Below are 5993 nucleotides of genomic sequence, written 5' to 3'. Positions count from 1 at the left end.
ATTTTTGTATTTTTAGTACAGTCGGGTTTTCAGCATGTTGGCCAGTCTGGTCTTGAACTCTGACCTCAAGTGATCTGCCTGCCTAGGCCTCCCAAAGTGCTAGGATTACAGGCATGAGCCACCATGCCTGGCCCTCACAGTTGAATTCTAATTTATAAGTGTAGAAGGAAAGATGAAAATAGAAATTACTAGTTGACAAACACCACAGTATTAATTGTAGGCAAGAATCATCAATAGATCCTAAAATTACTGGGGTTAATATTCTGAGAAAAAAATATTTGCATAGCCTCAAAATGTATCCCCATGAAAGAGAGAAGAGTAATAACTTCGTAAGGGAGAAACCCCACCTTAACCATGTGATCAACGATAAGATCATGAATAACAAGACATATTAACATCACATGCCGCCTGGTAGATGCTCTGAGAAAATACAATGCTGCTTTTGTGGTATTCTTGCCAAACACATATAACCTGAATTTCATCAGAAGAAAAGATCAGACAAACCCAAATTGAATATGTTCTATACAATAACTAAATAATACTCATCAAGGTCATGAAAGACAGAAAAACAGAGGAATTATCCTAGATGGGAGAATACTAAGGTGATATGAAAACTTGATTCTGGAACAGAAAAGGACATTAGTGGGACAAGTGGAGAAATGTAAAGTAGGTCTGGAAATGGTTAATTGATTATATTAAGGTTAATTCCTTATAATGTGGATATAAAAGGTGTTAATGTTTGAAAAGAAAGCTATCAGAATTCTTTGAGTTTGGTGCAGTGGTGTGTGCCTCTAGTGTCAGCTACTTGAGAGATTGAGGCGGGAGGACTGCTTGAGCCCAGGCATTCAAGTCCAGCTTGGGCAACATAGCAAGACTCTATCTCTAAAATAATAATAATAAAAAAAAAACTCGATATGATGTATTTCCTGTTTCCGTAAGAAGGTCTTTGGAGTAAAAGCCTGTGAGGACGCACATACTTAAACATGAATTCTGCAATCTTGCAAATCTTGCACAGGGCAATCGCCTGTCCCAATTGCATGAACTGCTTGCTTGACCCAGTCACAATAGCCTGTGGTCACAACTTTTGCAGGCCCTGTTTGTATGTCAGCTGGCCGGACATCCCAGCTCCTGCTCAGTGCTCTATATGCAAAACGGAGATAACGTTGGAGAGAACTTAAAACTAACACTACTTTGAAGAACATGGCTTCCTGTGTCAGAAAAGCCAGCCTCTGGCATTTCCTGATCTCTGAGGAGCAAAAGTGTGGGATTCACAGGAAGACAAAGAAAGTATTCTGTGAAGTGGACAAGAGCTTACTCTGTTTGCTGTGCTCCAACTCTCAGGAGCACCGGGATCGCAGACACAGACACTGTCCCGTGGACCGGGCTGCTGAGGAATGCGAGGAGAAACTCCTAAAGAAAATGCAGTTTTTATCAGCAAAAGCTTGTGAAAATCACAGAAACCTGAACAAGGAAACCACAAGAACCAGAGGCTAGAAGGATTATGTGAGTTTAAGGATAGAAGCAATCAGAGCTCAATATCAGAAGATGCCGGAGCTTCTCCATGAAAGGAGGACAACATTATTTGGAGAGGCTGCACAAAAACGGCGGGGACATTTTTCAGCAACTCAATGAAAGCAAAGCTAGAATGAAACATTCGAGGAAAATGTCAAGAGGAATGTCTGAGGCGCTGAAGGAAATGGGCTATAAACCAGATGTGGAACTACTTCAGGCTTTTGGAGACAAATTGTACAGATGTGAGTTCCTGCTGCTGCAAGTACCCAAGCCTGTGAATCCAAAGCTCAGTACAGGGCCCATCACTGGACTTGTGGACAAGCTCCGTGGATTCAGAGTTGATATTACTTTGCATCCTGAAAGAGCCAATAGTCATATCTTCCTGCATGGAGATTTGAGAAGCATGAAGGTTGGGTGTGACCCTCAAGATGATCCCCATATCACTGCAGCACCTGGATGTTTGCTTTCATGGGGTGCTCAGACTTTCACATTTGGAAAATATTACTGGGAGATTCATGTGGGGGACTCTTACAATTGGGCTTTTGGAGTCTGTAACAATTATTGAAAAGAGAAGAGACAGAATGACAAGATAGATGAAGAGAAGGGACTCTTTCTTCTGTTAAGGAAGATGTTCACTGCAGTCTCTTTACCACTTCCCCTCTTATGGTACAATATGTTCCAAGACCTACCAACCAAGTAGGAGTGTTTCTGAATTGTGAAGATAGAACCGTGAGCTTTGTTGATGTTGATAAAAGTTCCCTTATACACACCATCACTAATTGCTCCTTCTTACCTCCTCTCAGGCCTATCCATTGCTGTAGTCACTTCTGAACAGAGACAAATCAGAAATGTGCCCACATGCTATAGGAACAACTTTATCTCAGAAAGCTCTATTTTTGTGCCTCATCAAAGAGGACAGATAAGTTATATTTAATGTCTTTAGTTGCCTTCTAGTGTCAAAAAACTCAATATTGTTCCTGTTGAATGAAAACACTAGAACAATGTACATTTGTTTTTATTCAGTCATTTTTGGAAAATCATTACCCATGGTGCATGGCAGAGAATATATATATATATATATATATATATATATATATATATATATTTTTTTTTTTTTCTGAATGTCAAGTCACAGAGTGAAATAATAGATGACAGAGGTGTCTAAATAAAGTTAAAATCAATGGAAGAAAAAAACTTCTGTGACCTTTTTTGCAACTTTTTTCTAAGTCTGAAAATGTTTCAAACTGCAAAGTTGAAAAGTCAAAAAAAAAAAAATTCCTTTTTAAAGGAAAAAAAGGTTTACAATATTCCCATCAACATATTTTCCAGAAATCGAGTTTTCTTTCCAACAAATAGCTACTCTTAACAGTTTCTCATATATTCTTTCAAAGGTTTTCTATATAAATAAATACTTGTATTTTCATCAGACATGTTTATGCATGTATGTATTAGAGATCCTCCCATAAAAATATATCTCATTTTTAATGGCTGTATTATATAGAGTCTCTATATTACATATATTCATTTAATTAGCAACAGATATTTATGTTTCTAATATTTTGGTATTATAAAAATACTGCAATGAATGCTTCATTTCCTATTTGAACTAGTACTTGCAGTTGTAGTACAAACTTCTAGATGTGGAATTTCTGATTCAAAGTGTATAAAAATTTTAATTTTTGTTGACATGGCCAGTTGGTCTCCACGGGTGATGTACCAATTTATATACCTACCGTCAGTGTAAGAGAGTGCTTATTCTTCATGCTGTTATCAACATAGTGCATAAAATGATCTTTACCAATATGATGGGTGCAAAATATATCTTGCAGTTTTTATGTTATTGTGAATCAAGTTAAGGCTTCTTTCATATATGTAAACTTTATTTGTGTCTGCTTTTCTGTGCACTGTATTTTCTTACACTTTGATTATCAAAGGGGGGTTAATCATTGATCTTCTTTTGTGTTATTTCCCAATTTAGCAACAAACTGGAAAAATCAGTTTATTATATCCATTTAGCAGATAAATAAAGGCTCAAGAGGAAAAGAAAATTTCCCAAAGTTAGAAAGTTATTTGTAGAGGAGCTGAGAATCTCCGTTTGCATTACTTCAACTTGAGCTCTTTCCACAGCTTTGTGGCCCAGATTAAAGTGAAGGAAGGAAGGAGGAAACCCTTTTTCAAATGTTATTTGAAGAGTAGGAAGTTTGTTATAGTTACAGGTGGACCTTTTTCCCAGGTATAAATTATCTTCCCTCTTCCTACTAGAATGGTCTCAGGACTTTCACTTGCTGACTAAGTCCCCCTTCACTACATGCACTTTTCTGTTAAAATGTTATCAGTTTTATGTCTGGGACTCCAACTCCATAAACGAAAGAAGAGTACAATTCACATTTAGAAGAGATTTAAAAGTTTTCAAATGGTGTCTGGAAATCTGGTAGAAATTATTGAATACCTTAGAGAATATGGCCAAGTTGGTTTTCAAGCCTTTGCTTAATGTTTTCCAAAGGGTGGTCAGCAAATATCTAAGCATCAGAATCTTTGAGGGTCTTGTAAAAAGTGCACTGTGGAATCCTTTTCTCTGAGTATAAAGTACCTGCAATTTCCAAAATGTCTCTAAGTGGTTCTTGTATATAAAGTATATGAACCATCACACCTGCCACCCAAAGGGTGACCCCTCAGACCAGCAGCAATGGCACCACCTGGGTGCTTGTTACAAATTCAGAATCTCAGGTCACATCCTAGGCATAGCAATCAGAATCTGCATTTTAACACATTTCTCACGGGAGAGAGAATTGTACATTCTTCATGTGTACATTAAAGTTTGAGGAGCTGCTCTAGAGTAAATTGGTAAAGGATAGGAAGCATAAGACATTTTTATTGGGGTGAAATGGACATAAAGTAAACTGTACATATTTAAACTATGCAATTGGATAACTTTGCATGTGATTTTATCCACGAAAACATCCTCGCAATCAAGAGGGTGAACATATCCATCATCCCCCAAAGCTTATGTCTTTACAGTTGCTTCCTCCTGCCGCTCCTCCAAACCTCTTGATTCCCAGGCAATCACTGATCAGCTGTCTGTCATTATCATTTACATTTTCTAAAATTACATGTAAATGAACTCATATAGTAGGTACTCGTTTTATTCAGAATTTGCTCTTTTGTATCTGGCTTATTTTACTCAGCATAATAATTTTCAGATTCATTCATATTGTTGCACATATTAACAGTTCATTTATTTTTATTGCTAATTAGTATTTAATTGTTTGGAAAAATCAAATTTGTTTATCCATTCACCTGTAGATAGACATTTTGGGTTGTTTTTGGTTTCGGCTACTATAAACAAAGGCTCTATAAGCACTTGTTTGTAAGTCTTTGCATGGACATATGGTTTCATTTCCTTTGGGTAAATAGCTAGGAATGGAATGGATGGATCATATAATAGGAGTATGTTTAACTTAAGTGGCAACTTACCTAAGTAACTTTGGAAATAAACAGAGTCTATAAGACTAAAAACAAAAGAATTGCACATAAGCACTGTGTCCTGCTTGATAAAGTTATTTCCCTGGGTTAGCTGACAATTCGGATACTGCCATGCATGTATACTGGAACTGGACAATTAAGCAATGGATGGTGGGTAGTAGCAGCAAAGTTTTTTGTTGTTGACAAATTTGAGAGTGGAAATTTTGAGATGAGCAAGGCAGTAGGCTAAAATTATCTTTGTGGTAACTGATTAGAGTTGGAGATATTAGTATAAATTCATATTAAACTTAACATAGATACAGATGGTTACATATGGAAATATTGATATGTATATATACATGAGTTAGTATACACTCAGGAATAATTTGAGCAACAAAATAAATGAAGTAATAGTGGATCATAACCCAAAGAATAAAATAAATATCCATGAGTCCCCACTTATATAAATACATAATTGAATAAATAAATAAATGGGGGAGAAGAGAAAAATCTCCTGTGCAAAAGAATTCCAAATAACTTATGCAAATATTCCACTCTCAAGAAGGTGACTCATAACTCTCCACTCTAAATGTGGGCTGCACAGAGTGACTTCATCCCAGAGACTAAAGTATGGGAAAAGTGAGAAAGGGGTAACTTTACAATGGAGAAACCTGACAAACTACCTCAGTCAGATGAACAAGGCCAATGTCAAGCAAGATAATCATGTCAATAGTATGTATTCTTGATGTAATGTAATGGGAATGGCACTTCACCTCTGCAATATTCCCTCCAAAACCCGTTTCCCTACTATAATCATGGGGAAAATATCAGACAAAGCCCAATTTAGGGAAAGTCTACAAAATACACGATCAATACTTCTCAAAACTTTCAAGGTCATCAAAAACAAAGAAAATCTGAGAAACTGTCAGAGCCAAGAGGAGCTGAAGGAGACCTGATGACTAAATGTTATGTGGTGTCCTAGATGAGATCCTGGAACAGAAAAAGGTGTTAGTAAAAAC

General features: G+C 36.7%; 1 pseudogene; it reads left to right on the top strand.

Annotated features, from left to right (window-relative positions):
- Positions 1–983: 983 nt before the first annotated feature.
- Positions 984–2570, top strand: LOC116550023 (annotated as a pseudogene).
- The last annotated feature ends 3423 nt before the right edge of the window (positions 2571–5993 follow it).

The sequence above is a fragment of the Sapajus apella genome, unplaced genomic scaffold, assembly GCF_009761245.1.
Source record: "Sapajus apella isolate SASKATOON/1434 unplaced genomic scaffold, GSC_monkey_1.0 scaffold7, whole genome shotgun sequence".
NCBI lineage: Eukaryota > Metazoa > Chordata > Mammalia > Primates > Cebidae > Sapajus > Sapajus apella.
The sequence above is the reverse complement of the archived record's forward strand: the minus strand, read 5'-3'. Positions and strand labels throughout refer to the sequence as shown.